Raw genomic sequence first — 18,661 nt, 5'->3', positions numbered from 1 at the left:
ACTTGGCTGGGCTAGGAGGAGAGCTGGCCAGGTAAAGGCAGGTGGCATCTCTAGCAAGAAATTTACAGTTCTGCCTGCAATGTTGCTTACCCTACTTGACCATCCCCTCAGCTGCAGTGGTCACTTTGGAAGTTGGGCTGAGTGAAGGGCTTTTCAGCTTAGAGCCAATAAGATCTGTGGCTCTGACCTGGGCATCCTTCGACTCCAGGGCAGGTCCATTTCCAGTGATCCAACTCTTGGCAGAGCTGCCAGCGCTCTTCACAAGCTGACTTCTGCTGAAGCCCAGGCTTACCACATTGAAAGCACTGCAGTGGACTGGCCTGTTGGATCTTCTTGAAGGCAGATCACTGTACAGAACAGCCATTAATAGGACTGCCACCCATTGCTTCTGATGCCTAGCTTTCTTTTCCTCCTGGTTTGTGTTAAAGCAGACCAGAGGATGCAAGTCAAGGGAGTGCCCGTGTCCCATCTCTAATCTTCTGTGGCCTGAACTACAAGTCTATAGTCACAGGCATGTTCTGTAGTAGTTTTTCTAAGGCAGACAATGCCCATGAGGAAAATTATATTCTCACTTTAAAATTTTCTTTCCCTTTGGTCTGAAAGGGAGGTTTTTTCTACTTACTGTATACTTCACTGATGGCAAAGTAAATCTAGCTATGAGATTATTATTTAAGTTCTTATTTTGGCTATGCTATTACAGAAAAATGTTAGCCATCTCTTTTATAAGGTCTAAAGATTAAATTGGGCATCCTACAGATTCCTGCATAATAGAATTAGTTTCCTACCTTGAAGAGAATAGAGAAATGAAAGAACAAGTTGGGCTTAGAATAGAGAAATGAGGGAGCAAGTCCTAGATCGCTTCCTGAAAATAGCAATATGACATGAATACTTAGCAAACAGTTAGAAACCATTTTTTAAAAATATGATGTCATTTCTCTCTTGCTGCTTTTAAGAGTATCTGTTTGCCTTTGACTTTTTAACACTTTATCATGTGCCTAATTGTAGTTATCTTAACTCCAGGATTATCCCACTAGAGATTTATTGAGCTTTGTGAGTATATAATCATGTTCATCAAATTTAGGAACTTCTTTTTTTTAATCTAAAGATTTTTTTAAAACTTTTATTTAGTACATATAAATTTCCAAAGTACAGTTTATGGATTACAATGGCTTCCCCCCTCCCCATAACTTCCCTCCCACTTGTACCCCTTCCATCTCCCGCTCCCTCTCCCATTCCATTTACATCAAGATTCATTTTCAATTATCTTTATATACAGAAGATCGATTTAGTATATATTAAGTAAAGATTTCATCAGTTTGCACCCACACAGAACATAAAGTGTAAAATACTATTTCAGTACTAGTTATAGCATTAATTCACATTGGACAAATAATTAAGGACAGAGATCCCACATGAGGAGTAAGTGCACAGTGACTCCTGTTGTTGACTTAACAATTTGACACTCTTGTTTATGGCGTCTGTAATCTCCCTAGGCTCTAGTCATGAGTTGCCAAAGCTATGAAGCCTTTAGGGTTCACCGACTTCGATCATATTCAGACAAGGTCACAGTCAAAGTGGAAGTTCTCTCCTCCCTTCAGAGAAAGGTACCTCCTTCTTTCATGGCCCCATTCTTTCTATTGGGATCTCACTCACAGAGATCTTTCATTTATGTCCTCTTTCTTTTTTTTTTTGCCAGAGTTTCTTGACTTTCCATGCCTAAAATACTCTCATGGGCTCTTCAGCCAGATCCAAATGCCTTAAGGGCTGATTCTGAGGCCAGAGTGCTGTTTAGGACATCTGCCATTCTATGAGTCTGCTGTGTATCCCGCTTCCCATGTTGGATCATTCTCTCCCTTTTTAATTCTATCAGTTAGTATTAGCAGACACTAGTCATGTTTGTGTGATTCCTTTGACTCTTAGACCTATCAGTGTGATCAATTCTTAACCATTATTTGCCCACTGCCAGACCTTTTCTCACTCCCTCTCCAATGTGCTCATTATGCTATCCACAGCTCTTTTTTTTTTTTTACCTTTTTTTTCCCAATCTGTTTCTCAGGCTGCATAATCTCACTGACTGTTTTATCTAGTTATTCATCCTTTTAGTACTCAAACCTGTTGACAGATTTTTTTGTTGTATGAGATTTTTTTTGTTTCAGTTATTATCCTTTTCAACTCTAAATTTTCTGTTTAGTTCCTTTATATAATTTCTGTCTGCTAATTGATACCTTTTATTGAATGAAATACTGATCTCATACTGTGCTTTAGCCCTGACATATCATTTCCTCTAAGTCTTTGAGCAATATAAAAGAGCTGAATTAAAGTCCTTGTATAGTTAAGTCTATTGTCTGCTTCTTCAGAAGCAGTGTCTATTGATTACCCTTTCTTTTCCTGCATGTAGGTTATAATTACTTATTTACTTTTAAAATAATTAAGTTGCAAACTAGATATTTTAAATAAAATCATGTGGCTATAGTCACCATACTGTGCAACAGAATATCAGAACTTATTTATTCTTTTTAATTTTCTTAGATTTATTTTATTTATTTGAAAGACAGCAAGACAGAGAGAAGGAGAGACAGAGAGAAGAGATCTTCCTTCTGCTGGTTCACTCTCCAAATGGCTGCAATGCCCAGGTGGGCTAGATCAAGGCCAGGAGCCAAGAATTCTATCCAGGTCTCCCATGTGGGTGGCAGGGGCCCAAGTGCTTAGGCTATCCTCTTTCCCAGCTGTATTAGCAGGGAGCTGGATTGAAAATGAAGCAACCAGGACTCAAACTGTTATTCTTATATGGGATGCTGGCATCGCAGGTTGCGATGTAACCTGTTGTGCCACAATGCCTGACTTTATTTCCCTTTTCCAACTGTAACAGTATCCTCATTGACCAGAAAGGTTGTTGTTGAATAATTTTTAAAACTAACTCTGTAGAACCTATATTTCTTGTTATTTTTAGTAGCTGAAGTCTCTATAGAAATTTCCTGAAATGCTTGAACCAGTAAGTCTCCTAGTCTATGCTAGGGGGCTTTCTGCAAGTTGGGCATTCCTTCAGCAGTCATCCAGGCAATTTACTACTTTGCTGGCCTTGATTTCCTGCTTACTTCAAACCTTGAGGTCACCCAGAGGTGACAGCTTCAAGCTTTCTCACATCTTTCCTGAGCAAGCTGACAGCTCTGGGCGTTATGTTCAGTGCTGTTCATTTAGGTGGCCATCTACAGTCTCAGGAGTGTATCAGAACTATTCAGAACCTTTATGAATATCTCACTCCTCAGATTTTCCTTTTAGTTTTTTTTTTGGACAGGCAGAATGGATAGAGAGACAGAGAGAAAGGTCTTCATTTTCACCGTTGGTTCACCCTCCAATGGCTGCTGCAGCCGGCGCATCGTGCTGATCCAAAGCCAGGAGCCAGGTGCTTTTCCTGGTCTCTCATGCGGGTGCAGGGCCCAAGGACTTGGGCCATCCTCCACTGCCTTCCCGGGCCATAGCAGAGAACTGGCCTGGAAGAGGGGCAACTGGGATAGAATCCAGTGCCCCAACCGGGACTAGAACCCTGTGTGCCAGCGCTGCAAGGCGGAGGATTAGCCTGTTAAGCCACGGCACCGGCCCCTTTTAGATTTTGATGAGCTGTTTTTTGTTATCCACCACCTCAGGTTGCTGGTTGCTCAGTTAAACAATTACCTTTAAATGTTTTGAACAAATGCCTCTAAGGAATGGGCCTCTTCATACCAAGTGAGCTCTGATTAGTTCAAATAGTCTTATAGGTAAAGTCCTCCAAAGAACCATCATCCACGTCAGATAATGACAGTGTTCTGGGGCTAAAGCTTTGACAGAACCATAACCCAGTTGACTTATTTCACAGTGTGGTTTTTCAAAGCTACCATGCAGTTGGAGAGAGAGGGAAGGGTATAGGACAAGTTAAAATGCCATTGAGGCACTTTGACCATTTTGAGTAGCTATTTTTCTGGTGTATATATGTTCCATAGATTGTACAGGCCTTTAGTTAGCTTCATGTGTTCTGAAAAAGTTGATTCTATAATTATTGTAAATTTTTCACTGATATGTGGGACAGAGAATTTTCTCAGAGACCTGAGCTTCTGCTTGCAAATTGCTGTGAAGCCTTAGGGTACAGCCCAGTTTGACCCCATGCTGGGTTTTGAGGCCAACCCAAGGGCTGGCTGTCTGCCCTCCTTTATGCTGCTGGTGCTTCTGGTAGTGATTGTTTTCCTGGCCTTTACTACTAGAGCACTTCTTCCTGACACATCTTGCTTCCAGAGAAGGAGACGGAGCCGCAGGGCCAGGTTCAGTGCACAGAGATGGCCCGCAGGCATCTGAAGAAGTATATCTGAATATCTCTTGCTCTTGGTGGGCAGGCATAAGAAACAGATGTACCAGAGGGGCCAAATTATGGTCACCTCACCAGCAACCTACTGGCTGGGAGGGTCTGGGGAAGAGATGCGAAGATGACAAGGTTAAACTACAGAACAGCATTTCATATCAGGTAGCAGACCTACATCATTTAAAGGGGTAACTTGTTGAGCTTAATCAGGAGTTTCTTCCACAAGAAGATCAGCTTCAGCACTACAGACAGAAAAGTACTTTCCTTGTGCAGTGGTTAGCATATGAGACTTTTCAGTGTGGACAGCAGGTCAAGGAATTAAGAGCATGATATGAAGAAAAATTAGCAGACCAATTTTTTCAACAAAATCAAGAGACTCACAAAGTTCAAGCAAATGATGGAGAATAATCAGGTGTGAATGATCATGTAGTAGCTAAAAATATTCCAAAAGTAGCTGAGAATGAAGAACCCCCAAGTTATACTACATATGGGAAAGAACAAATCAATGAGGTGGTGATGTGGGATGGCTGGAATAGAAGAGAATGACCTAGTGATGATCTTCCCACTGCTTTAAAGAGGACTTCTATTTCAGTTTCTGAACATGGAACTCATCAAACAATTTCCCATCTTCCAAGTAGACAACCTCTGTCCACAAATTTGGCTGAAGATGCACAGGTGAACCACAGTGCAACCCTTGGTACTCAAAACAGAACCCTTCTAACATTCTTCAGCATTTAACTAGAGGCCCAAACTTGGAGAGTGAACCCAGAATTCTAACAGCTGTACTAAACAGACTTCCAAGGATAAATTTGGTGTCTTCCATAAATTGAAGCAAAACGATGAAGAATGAAAGCTTCAGGTGGACTTTGCAAACTGTGAAAAGCAGCATTTCAATGATGTCCTTTAAATCCTAAGGAAAAACTTAAAAAAACATAAAGTACTGTAAAATGAAATTTCTACTCCATCATTTTTACTTTTTTAAAATAAAGATCAGTTCTATGGGTTGTAAAGATACATTGAGATAGATTTAAGGAATATTTTAATGAATCAATATATCCATGTATATATGTGAACCTTTTCCTATTATATTCTCTAAGTAGACACTTTATTTGTTATGTTACGGTTGAGCCAAAACAGTTAATCTTTGCATTTAAAGCAAACTACTGTGTTTTTCACATTTTATTGAGCCCAATAATTCTTTCCACAAGTAGACAAGCAAGGAAAAATTGTTGTACATTTTATGTTTCACATAGTTTAATCAGAGTGAGAACAGTTACTCAGTTGAAAACTTTTTATGTAGTAATGTATTGTTAGCCCAACAGATGTTCTATATCTATCCCTTATTTCATGATCTTCAAGGAGTTATACCTATAATAATTACATAAAAAAGGGGAAATGGAAAACAAACACTGGACAACATGTGTACAAAATTCCCTCCCTACTCCTGTTATTTTACATGAGTGCTAATGTGTTTTGGCAAATAAGTTTTCAGTTGGGGCCTGCTAAGACATGACAGTATTCATGAGTTATATCTTATATCTTACTTGGTTCTTGAACTTGTGGAATGCAGGATTCATATGTATTTTCAGTTTTTATTTTTTCCTCAAGTAACACCAGTACTGCTTCACTATGGCCATCACTAGCTAATTTTTTTATATTTTCATAGTTCAGACTGGTGAAGATATTTGTGATTGAAATGCCAGATCCTGAAAGGGGCTAAATCTACTTTGAAATGAATCTGCAATCAGGATTTCAAAGCTTTTCTGATCATTTTACTGATCTTTTATGACTAGACTTTTTCAGAAGTACTACATAAAGAATTTTAGCATGTTTTTATAAATGCACAAATAAATGTAAGTACAGTGAGGTCCCCTACTATTTTATTAAAATAGCTTAAAATTTATAACAAAAATGAATCATTGTCATTAATATGTTAGTTAAGAACACATAAAGCTCATATTTGTTAGACTTACAAAATTATTTAAATGTATTTGCCTTTTATTTAACTCTATTTAATAAAATGTATAAGCTAGCTAATCCCTGTTCTCTGATTTATATCATTTTAAAAATCTTATCCCACCTCCTAAAACAAAAAGTTTTAATCATAAATAGAAATTTAAGATTGTCAACCCTGTTTTTCAGAAGGATGACTGTTAATTGCACACAAACAACATGAAATGCATTTCCCCCTAGTACTAATATTTCAGTCAAAATTCAGACTAACAGTGGCTAAGAGATAGGTCATTCACTTGCTGAGGTGCTCCAATTCTTAAACTTCAGCTTCAAATTAATTAATGACCATGAAAAGATGCAATAATCTACTGTTTTTCCCACATTGTCAAACAATCCATGACTTTATCGTAATTAGAATCAGGCCATATTTAAGAAGTATTATGGTTCACAGAATTTTTAAAATATAATTAAAGGGAAGTGACATACATCTTTTGGGCCTTAGTGTGAGGAGATGAATCTAAAAATACTCCTAGTTGTACTTCTTTCTATTTAATTTTGTAAAATCTGTACAAAAGAAAATCATGAAATTACCTTAGTTGCTTTGTCATAAAAACCATTTGGTTGTATGGTAGCTATTACATAGCAAAATTTCTTCAATTAACAACTAAGAATTTTTTAAGTTTTATTTATTTATTTGAAAGGCAGAGTTACAGAGAGAATGGAAGAGACACAGAGAGAGAGAGGTCTTCCATTTACTGGTTCACTCCCCAAATGGCCACAATGGCCAGAGCAAGGCTGAGCCAGGCTAAAGCTAGGAGCCAGGAGCTTCATCCTGCACTACCATTTGGCTGTCAAGGGCCCAAGTACATGAGCCATCTTATGTTGCATTTCACAGACCATTAGCAAGGAGTTAGATTGGAGCTAGAGCTGCTGCCAGGGGGTTGAATTGGTGGCCATGTGGGTGCTGGTGTCACAGGTGGCAGCTTTACTACACTACAACACCAGCACCAGCAGCCTAGACATTTCATAACTGGAGAAATCCCAGACTAATTGATAATATTTTTGACCGTATTAACTATGTGAATCTTTTAAAAAAATATTTGTTTATTTGAAAAGCAGAGTTAGAGATGGAGGAGGCAGAGAAAGATCTTCCATCTGTTCACTCCCCATTTGGCCACAACCACTGGGGCTGGGCCAGGCCAAAGCCAAGAGCTTCTTCTAGGTCTCCCATATGGGTGTCAGGGGCCTGGATCAGAAGTAGAGCAGCTGGGACACTTACTGGCACCCATATGGGATGCCAGTGTCACAGAGGATTGCTTAATCTCCTATGCGACAACAACTACCCTATGTGAATCAACATTCTACAATCTGTTTTAGACATACTGTTTTTATGTTTTACTTCTGCCTTAAGCTTTCAGGTTTTCTTGATGTATTTTTTGCCCTAATTTAGTGTTAAGTTGATGGAAATCATCTCTTGCTGGGTTCTGATAAATTAAAAATTGAAAAAAGAGGCTATTTATCTCTTTATGAAAGACAGAATCTTCCATCCACTGGTTCATTCCTCAAATGGTTGCAACAGCCAGGAGCCAGGAACTCCATCCTGGTTGCCCACATGGATGGCAGGGACCCAAGTGCTTGAGCCATTGTCTTCTCTCTTCTAGGTGCATTAGCAGGAAGCTGGATCAGAAGCAGAATACCCAGCACTCAAACCTGAACTCTAGTATGGAGTGTAGGCATCCTAAGTAGCGGCTTAACCTGATGGACCACAACATCCACCCCTGAAGTCATCTGGAATCTTTTCCTTTTATCAGTTTCCAAGTCTACTAGTTTTCATAGAATTTTTCTTTAATTTGTGGCTTGTAATTTTTTCTTCCAGCGTCTTTAATATTCATGATTCCTTGAATGGTGTTTTGCTACTTTTCTTTTCTCAATCCCCTTGTGTTCAAGGAAGTTTCTGTATCTAATAACTTCAATTTCCACCCAGATGGGCAATGATTCTCAAATTCTGTCCTCATCCTAGAGCTTCCTTCTGCATTCTGAAATAATGTTTCCTGGCAATTCTGCCTTATTTTCCAGAGAATCTTAATGTTTCCACATGAACAGTTCTGTCTCACTAAAACTTTAAAAAAAAATGTAAAATGTCATCCTACTTTAAAACATATTTTATTTACTTAAAAGGCAGGGTGACAAAGAGAAAGGGAGAGACAAAGAGAGAAAGAGATCTTCTGTTCACTGGTTCACTCTCTCAAATGGCTGCTACAGCCAGGGATAGGCCAGGCTGAAGCCAGGAGCCTCAGACTGAGTCTCCCGTGTCGGTGGCAAGAGTCCAACCAAGTATGTGGGCCATCATCTAGTGCTTTTCCAGGCACATTAGTAGGGAGCTGGATTAGAAGCAGAACTAGGCCGGCACCGTGGCTTAACAGGCTAATCCTCCACCTTGAGGCACTGGCACACCAGGTTCTAGTCCCGGTTGGGGCGCCGGATTCTATCCCGGTTGCCCCTCTTCCAGGCCAGCTCTCTGCTATGGCCCGGGAAGGCCTTGGAGGATGGCCCAAGTCCTTGGACCCTGCACCCGCATGGGAGACCAGGAGAAGCACCTGGCTCCTGGCTTCGGATAAGCGAGATGCGCCGGCCTCAGAAGCCATTGGAGGGTGAACCAACGGTAAAGGAAGACCTTTCTCCCTCCCTCTCTCTCTCTCTCACTGTCTAACTCTGTCTGTCAAAAAAAAAAGAGTACATAGGAAAAGTAGTGATTTTTCAAAGATTTCTAATTCTAAATGTTTGAAATAAATTTTGTTGTCACAGGGATTGGTGTCATTTGAGGATGTGAGTGTGGACTTCAGTCAGGAAGAATGGCATAAAATGAACCCTGCTCAGAAGACCCTGTACAGAGATTTCATGCTGGAGACCTACAGCCATCTCGTCTCAGTAGGTAAGCAGACCTTATTACGTGTCTCCTTGTAGAATATATATCCTTTCTTTTTCTGTTAACTTTTTTTAAAAAATATTATTTATTTATTCGAAAGGTAAAATTCGAGAGAGGGAGAGGCAGAGGCAGAGAGCAAGAAGTCTTCCATCTGCTGATTCACTCCTAAAATGGCCACAAAGGCCAGGGCTGGGCCAGTGCAAAGCCAGGAGTCAAGATCTTTGTCCTAGCATCACACATGGGTGCAGGGGCCCAAGCACTTTTCCAGGCACATTAGCACAGAGCTGGATCAGAAGTGGAGCAGCCAGGACTAGTTCTAGTACCCATATGGGATGCCAGCACTTTAAGCGACAGCTTAACCTGCTATGCCACAATGTTGGCCCCAATATACATCCTTTTTAAAAATTATCATGACATATGGGCCCTTATAGAGATTAATATTGTACTGGCTTTGAATTAAGAGGTCTAAGGTTAAGAGACAAAAATGATGGTTTTATCCCATTGAAAACTTTGCCATGTTTTTGAATCTTCAGAATCCCAAAAGCCCATGAATCTCATCTATATATATTCTCAATTATTCTGTTTATAGGATATTGTGTTACCAAACCTGATGTGATATTCAAATTGGAACAAGGTGAAAAGCTGTGGTCCTTGGAGGACAAATTGCTAAACCAGCAGGAACCAGGTGAGTGAACACTGACAGAAAGAGATCTGGGGTTGTTTGACCTTAGAAGAACACTTTTGTTAGTTTATTTTTTAATTATTGAAATAGTTATTGAAATATAATGCATGTATCATATAATTCCTTATTTAAAGTACAAAGTTCAGTGACTTGGCATATGCACAAATTTATACAAACATCACCACAGTCAATTTTCATCACTTCAGAAAGAAACCTGTATCTTTCAGTTATCACCCTTCTAACCCCTAGCCTCTCTGGTCCTAAGCAATTATTAATATCCTTCTGTCTCTACATTTGCCTATTCTGGACATTTCATATAAATGGAATTATATAACATTTGATCATTTATTACTGGTTTCTTTTGCTTAGTTTACAAGATTGATATGTATCAGTACTTCATCCTTTTGTGGCCAGATAATATAACACTGTATGGACATACCACATTTTGTTTGCCTATTCATTAGTGATTTGCCTTTTGGCTGTTGTGAATAAAGCTGATATAAACATTCATTTACATGTTTCTATATGGATATATGTTTTTATTTTTCTTAAGTATATACTTAGGATGAAACTGCTGGGTGATACAGCACCTCTTTGTTTATATCTTTGAGGACCTAATTTTTCTGATTTATACACATCCTCACCATAGTAGGAGATTTTATTCTAACCATTCTTATGGATATGAAGTGGTCCCCTTGTGGTTTTGATTTATATTTCTGTTAGTCTGCTGGAGCTTTCATAATAAAATACCATAAGCTGAGTGGCTTAAACAACAGAAATGTATTTCTTACAGTTGTATAGGCTGGAATTCCAAGATTAGGGTGCCAGTAGGTTGATTTCTGATAAGGCCTCTCTTTTTCTTTTCTTTTTGAAAGATTTTATTTATATATTTGAGAGGCAGAGTTACAGATGGTGAGAGGGAGAGACAGAGAGGAAGGTCCTCCATCCATTGGTTCACTCCCCAAGGGGCTGCAATGGCCAGAGCTGAGCCAATCCAAAGCCAAGAACCAGGATCTTCCTCCAGGTTTCCCATGTAGGTGCAAGGGCCCAAGTGCTTGGGCCATCTCCCACTGCTTTTCCAGGCCATAGCAGGGAGCTGGATCAGAAGAGGAGCAGCTGGGACTAGATCCGGCGCCCATATGGGATGCTGATGCTGCAGGTGGAGGATTAACCTACTGTACCATAGCACCAGCCCCAGGCCTCTTTTTCAATTCTACAGTCACCTTCAGACTGTGCCTTCATATGGCCTTTCCCTTATGCACATGCAGTTGAAGAGAAAGAATATCCTAGTGTTTCTTCCTTTACTTACAAGAACTCCTGTCCTGTAAGATAAAGCCCCACGCTTATGACCTCATTTAAAACCATACTTCCTCATTACACTTGAGGGTTAGGGCAATAACATGAAATTGGGGAGGAGACATAGTTCAGTCCATAAAAATCTACTGGATCAGCCAGTGCCATGGCTCACTTGGCTAGTCCTCTGCCTGCGACACCAGCACCCTGGGTTCTAGTCCCGGTTGGGGCGCCGGATTCTGTCCTGGTTGCTCCTCTTCCAGTCCAGCTCTCTGCTATGGCCCAGGAAGGCAGTGGAGGATGGCCCAAGTGCTTGGGCCCTGCACCTGCATGGGAGACCAGGAGGAAGCACCTGGCTCCTGGCTCGGATCAGCGCAGCACATTGGCCGTAATGGCCATTTGGGGAGTGAACCAACGGAAGGAAGACCTTTTTCTCTGTCTCTCTCTCTCTCTCACTGTCTAACTATGCCTGTCAAAAAAAAAATCTACCTGATCACTTAGGACAGCAGTGACCTTTTTATATGCATATTAGCCTTTGTCTATGCTATTAAGCAATCTTGGGAATTTTCAAGTTACATTTTTAAATTATTTATTAAAAGAAAGTAAAATTATCAGAATTATTAGGAATAAAGCATACTTACCAAACATTTTTGTTATGGAGAAATATAAATAAAGGGCATAACATAAAGGTTGACATAATTTACATCAAGTCTATCTTCCAGTCAATGCAAATAATTGGATTAGTTGAAAACAATATCTCTAAATAAGTGACTTAGAAAAATTGTAATGAAAGATGTTGAATTAATAAAATAATTTAGGACTCATGTCCTGTTATTAAGATTTTAACTTAGGGAATAAGTGCATTAAATGAAAAGAGTCCCTTTTAGCTCAAGAGCACAGATTATAGAAAACCTTTAAGTATTTTAATGACTAAACCAAAAAGTATGTCAGTGTTCATAAGATAATGGAAAGAGAATTGGAAATGAAAAAAAAAAAACTGGTGTTAAATTGGAAATGGCATAGAAAATTAATTAATTAAAAAATTATGTAGGATCTCTGTCTTTAATGTGCTGCACACTGTTATTTAATGCTATAACTAGTACTCCAACAGTATTTTTTAAATTTTGTGTTGCTATATGGGGGCAAACTGTTGAAATCTTTACCTAATATATACTAAACTGATCTTCTGATATAAAGAGAATTGAAAATGAATCTTGATGTGAATGGAAGGGGAGAGGGAGCGGGAAAGGGGAGGGTTGCCGGTGGGAGGGAAGTTATGGGAGGGGGGGAGCCATTGTAACCCATAAGCTGTACTTTGGAAATTTGTATTCATTAAATAAAAGTTTAATAAATAAAAAAAATGGAATTCTAATGACCTAAAGCTCAGTAGAATTAGGAACTCATACTGTCTCCTCAAATAAGGAACTCATAACTCTGTCTCACCTGAACATTAAATAAACACCCCTACAGAAGGTATTAGTGACATTTTTATTAAAGTGGACCATACATTCCATTGTATGCCATCTGCAAAAAACAAACCTTTCAAGTTCCTACAAAATAATCATACAATATTGAAAATATAAATTTTAAAGAGAATCACCACAAATCTTACTTGAACATAGTTTGTAAAATCTAGAAATTAATAATTGAGTAAACAAAAACACATGAAAAATTTTCTAAGTTATCTTTTAAACATTGTATAAAAGGAAATCAAAACCAAATTTATATAATACTTAAGAAATTATAAATGTAACTGCAAATTAGAAACCTTCAAATGCAGCCAAATTAGTGAGCATTGATTAAGCAGGAACAGTAACAAAAGTACATTGATGAAAACAGAAGACTTTGAAAGTAGAATCAGAAATTATTACATTGTAAACTGAGAAACAGAATGTTCTTAGAATAAAAAATGAGCTGACATTGTTGTGCAGCAGTAAAAGCCACCACCTGCAAAACTGGCATCCCATACAGGTGCTGGTTCATTTCTCAGCTGCTCCTCTTCCAAACCAACTCCCTACTGATAGCTTGGGAAAAGCAGTGGAAGATGGCCCAAGTGTTTGAGCCTCTGCTACCCATCCAGGTGGGAAACCCAGATGAACCTCCTGGCTCTGAGCTTCCACCTGGCCCAGCCGTCACCACTGAAACCATCTGGGGAGTGAGCCAGCAGATGGAACATGTCTCTTTCTCTGTCTCTCCCCCTTTCCTTGTAATTCTGAATTTCAAATCAGTAAATGTGTTCAAAAAAGAATAAAAAACAAAAAATAGATGACAGACAAAAAAAGGAATCATCTACATATCTATCCTTAAACTATAACCTTGATTAACTTATTAATTAGAATTAGGTTTTGGAATTAGGCAGTTTTCTTATCTTCTTTATTGATTTTAAAATGACCTTTTTAATCCTCACAAAACAAGTATTGAAGCATTTTAAGGGACTGTGTTGAATTTATAAATCAAATTAAGGAGAATTGTCATCTTAGAATTTAGAATTTAGTTTCCCAGTCCATAAACAAAATATACCTCCCACTTATTTAGGATTTCTTTCATTAATGTCTTGTGGTTTTCAGTATACTATACCAAGGCTTTGGTGCTATGATAAATGATACTGTTTCTCTCATTTCAGATTCCAGTTGATTTGTTCACAGGTGTAAGATTGTTTGTAGACCACATATTCTGCCCTTGTTAAAAATTCTTACTAGGGAGTAAGCATTTGACATAGCAGACCATATTAGAGACCTGCTTCTGATTCCAGCCTCCTACTCATGTATACCTGGGAAGCACCAAGTGATGCCTCAAGTAGTTGAGTCTCTGCTTCCTTTATGGCAGACCTGAGTTGAGTTCTAGGCCCTTGGCTTCAGCCTGGGCCAGTCCTCGGAGCACATCAGAGAATTCACACTGGAGAGAAACCCTTTGAGTGTAATGAATGTGGGAGACCTTTTGCCCATATTTCTGTACTTAGAGCACATCAAAGAATTCACACAGAGGAGAAACCATACAAATGTAATGAGTGTGGGAGATCTTTTACATATAATTCAGCCTTCAGAGCACATCTGAGAACTCACACAGGTGAGAAGCCTTATGAATGCAATAGCTGTGAGAAAACTTTTGCCCACAATTCAGCCCTAAGAGTACATCAGTGAAAACACACAGGACAGAAGCCCTATGAATGTAATGACTGTGAGAAAACATTTGCACATAATTCAACCCTCAGAGCACATCAGAAAATTCACACTAGAGAGAAACTCTATGAATGTGGTGAATGTGGAAAAACATTTTCCCAGAAGACACACATCAAAGAATTCACACAGGGGAGAAACCCTATAAATGTAATTAAAGTGTGGGAAAACTTTCTCACAGAAGTCATACCTCACTGGACATGAGAGAATTCATGCAGGGGGAAAAAACCTTATGAATGTAACATATGTGGGAAAACTTGTGTCTATAAGGCTGCTCTCATAGTGCATCAAAGAATTCACAAAGGGCAGAAACCCTATGAATGTAATGCATGTGGGGAAAGTTTCTCCCAAAGAATATACCTTTGTGCACATCAGAGAATTCATTCAGGGGAGAAACCCTATGAATGTAATGTCTGTGGGAAAACTTGAACAGATAATTTGGCCCTCAGGGGACATCACAGAATTCACACAGGGGAGAAACTGTATGAATGTAATGAATGTGGAAAGACTTTCTCAAAGACATCACATCTCAGCGCATCTGAGAACTCGCAGAGGGGAGAAAACCTACAAATGTAATCAATGTGGCAAAACTTTCTCAGAAAAGTCATATATTAGTGCACATTAAAGAATTCACACAGGGGAGAAACCCTATGAGTGTACTATATTTGGAAAAACATCTGCCCATAATTCAACACTCAGAGTACATCAGCGAATTCACACAGGTGTATAGTCCTATGAATGTAGCGAGTGTGGAAAAACATTCTTCCAGAATTCACACCTTAGTGCACACCAGAGAATTCACACAGGGGAGAAACCTTATGACTGTATGAATGCAGGAAAGCTTTTGCTCAAAATTCAACTCTCAGAATAAACCAGAGAAATCACACAGGAGAGAAAGCTTATGAATGTGACAGATGTGGGAAAGCCTTTGTCCATAAGGCAGCTCTCAGAATACATTGCACCAGATGCACACCAGAGAGAAAACTAATGTGTAAAGAATTTGGGAAGTCCTGAATTAGTTCAAGTGTTATTAGGTAACAGAGAGTGGGGGAATTCATGTCATGAAGATGGATAAATGGTGCTACATAACAAACATGGTAGAATGCACAGTGAAAGAAGCTTGAGCACAGAACTGGATTCTCCATTTTACATCTTTACAAGTTGGTTTTCTTTTTTCCCATGCATTAAGTTTGTAGTCTGTTGAGCTCTTACAGCTGTAGTCTATTAAATGCATATATTTGATCAATTCTTTGTCCAAGTAGGTTGAAATCTTATGCATATATGTCCAAAAACTAGAAGGGATCAACTTATTGTATGTGAGAGACTTAACATGAGGAGAAAACTTTGTATTAACATCTTGAATAGTCAGAAGCCTTCTTTAAAAATCAGGGAGGTCTAGGGGTAGGCCTTGTCATGCAGTGGGTTAAGCCACTGCGTGGGATCCTGGCACCCCATATAATAGCCTGCTCAAGTCCTGTCTGCTTGCAATCCTGCTCCCTTCTAATTCTCCTGGGAAAGCAGCAGAAGATGGCCCAAGTGTTGGGCTGCTTTCTCCTACACAGGAGACCCAGATGGAGTTCCCAGCTCCTGCCTTTGGCCTTGCCTATCCCTGGCCATTGCAGCCATCTGGGGAGTAATCCAGTGGATGGAAAAAATGTTCAATAAATATATCTTTTAAAGAATCAGGTAGGACTCAGGGAGAACAGAAGACTTTATAAAAGTGAGCTGCATTAGACATCAAGTAATTATAGTAAAATTCTATATGTTGTATAAATGACTTTTTTCCACCTGTTTTCAGAAAATAATTTTCTGAGAAGATTTGTCAATCTCAGAATCAGGGATAAAATTACTAAGAACTGATGTACTAAAATAAGTACTTTCATATAATATCAAAAATTCTATATAAAATTACAAGAAAATACTTACAGACAAATTCACTGTAAAAAGTCTTTAAAGTGAAAAAAAATCACTTGAGGGGGTGGAGCCAAGATGGCGGTAAGTGCTTTAGTGCTTTAGTGTGCCTTAGTTTGGGAAAATAAAGTTTCATAAAAGTGGAATTACTGTAGCCTCAGGAAAAGACTCAAGAAAAAAACTGCAGATGAAACACTTCCGGATCTAGTGGATGTGAAACAGAGGACTTACAGGGAGCCCACCGCGTGGAAAACCAACCAAGACGAGCCAAGCGGCGGGAGACGAGCCAGAGCCACAGAATCTCGCCAGCGTGGGAACTGGAGGGGGGTAAGACAAAGACCTCAGAAACCCGAGACATTGGGGGGGGGACAGAGGCCTCTCCCTTCACTCACCAAGCAAAACAAAGAGCACCGCGATTTTACATATGTAAAGCGCAGCCAAACTCAGTAACTTTAGTGAAACTGGAGAACACAGTGAGGGCTGCATAAACTCTTTGTGTGGTCCCAGGGGTAGATCAAACGAATACTCACAGAGGCCAGATTTCAACTACCCTCAACTCCACTCCCAACTGAGTCAAAAAAAAAAAAAAAAGAGAGAGCGAGCGAGCCAGCAAGGAGCAAGTGAGTGAGCAATCTGGGAGAGTGTCTCTTTACACAGCCTTAAACCTGAAGAATCAAGCATAGCTTTCTGGCCACACCCATCACAGCCCCTAAGGCTCCAACAAAGCAGACAGCTCACTTAGAGGAATAGTATAACGAGAAAAAAACACCACAGCAAAAAAAAAAAAAAAAAAACACCATAAATTATCTCCAACATGCCAAACAACAAACATAGAAGCTGAGGTAACAAGAGCAAGGAAGACACTATGACGCCCCCAAGTGAACAAGACACGCCAATGCAAGATTATGAAGATAAAGATATAGAGGAAATGCAAGAAGCAGATCTCAAAAAATTGATAAGAACATTAAGAAGTTCTCAAAAACAAATTCTTGAACTACAGAAACCCTTAATGGACAAGATAGAAAATCTCCCGTGAAAATGAAATATTAAGGAGGAATCAAAATGAACTGAAACAACTAGTAGAACAGGAAACTGAGATAGTGACAAAAAAACACAATGAAATGAAGAACTCAATAGATCAAATGGCAAACACATTAGAGAGCCTTAAAAACAGAATGGGTGAAGCAGAAGAGAGAATATCGGAATTAGAAGACAGAGAACAGGAAAGGAAACAGTCAAATCAAAGAAAAGAAGAAGAAATCAGAAATCTAAAAAATACTGTCAGGAATCTACAGGATACTATTAAAAAACCCAACATTCGGGTTCTAGGAGTTCCTGAAGGCATGGAGAGGGAGAAAGGATTAGAAGGCCTTTTTAGTGAGATACTAGCAGAAAATTTCCCAGGTTTGGAGAAGGACAGAGACATCCTAGTACAGGAAGCTCATAGAACTCCTAATAAACGTGACCAAAAGAGATCCCCACCACGGCACGTCGTAATCAAACTCACCACAGTGAAACACAAAGAAAAGATCCTAAAATGTGCAAGAGAGAAACTCCAGATTACTCTCAGAGGATCTCCAATTAGACTTACAGCTGACTTCTCATCAGAAACCCCACAAGCTAGGAGAGAATGGCGAGATATAGCCCCGGTACTAAGAGAGAAAAACTGACAGCCCAGAATATTATATCCTGCAAAGCTCTCATTTATGAATGAAGGTGAAATAAAGACCTTTCACAGCAAACAGAAATTGAAATAATTTGTCGCCACTCGTCCAGCCCTGCAAAAGATGCTTAAAGATGTGTTACATACAGAAACACAGAAACACGGTCACCAATATGAAAGAAGGTAAAGGAAGGAAACCTCACAGCAAAAGACCACAAGAATCTCAAATCAGATATTAGAAAATATCTTTGGCAAATGGCAGGGCAAAGTTACTCCTTCTCAATAGTCACATTGAATGTTAATGGCTTGAACTGTCCAGTTAAAAGACACCGATTGGCTGATTGGGTTAAGGAACAAAACCCATCTATTTGCTACTTACAAGAAACTCATCTTTCCAACAATGATCCATACAGGCTGAAAGTGAAAGGCTGGAAAAAGATATACCATGCCAACAGAAATGAAAAAAGAGCGGGCGTAGCCATCTTAATATCGGACAACATAAACTTTACCACAAAAACTGTCAGGAGAGACAAAGAGGGGCACTATATAATGATTAAGGGATCCATTCAACAGGAAGATATAACAATTATCAATGAATATGCACCTAATTACAGGGCACCAGCTTATTTAAAAGACTTGTTAAGGGACTTAAAGGGAGACTTAGACCACAATACAGTAGTACTGCGGGACTTCAATACTCCACTCTCAGAGATAGACAGATCAACAG

General features: G+C 39.3%; 1 pseudogene; it reads left to right on the top strand.

Annotated features, from left to right (window-relative positions):
* Positions 1-4,137: 4,137 nt before the first annotated feature.
* Positions 4,138-5,237, top strand: LOC133769617 (protein GOLM2-like; annotated as a pseudogene).
* Positions 5,238-18,661: the final 13,424 nt, after the last annotated feature.

This window comes from Lepus europaeus, chromosome 11, assembly GCF_033115175.1.
Source record: "Lepus europaeus isolate LE1 chromosome 11, mLepTim1.pri, whole genome shotgun sequence".
Taxonomy (NCBI): domain Eukaryota; kingdom Metazoa; phylum Chordata; class Mammalia; order Lagomorpha; family Leporidae; genus Lepus; species Lepus europaeus.
The sequence above is the reverse complement of the archived record's forward strand: the minus strand, read 5'-3'. Positions and strand labels throughout refer to the sequence as shown.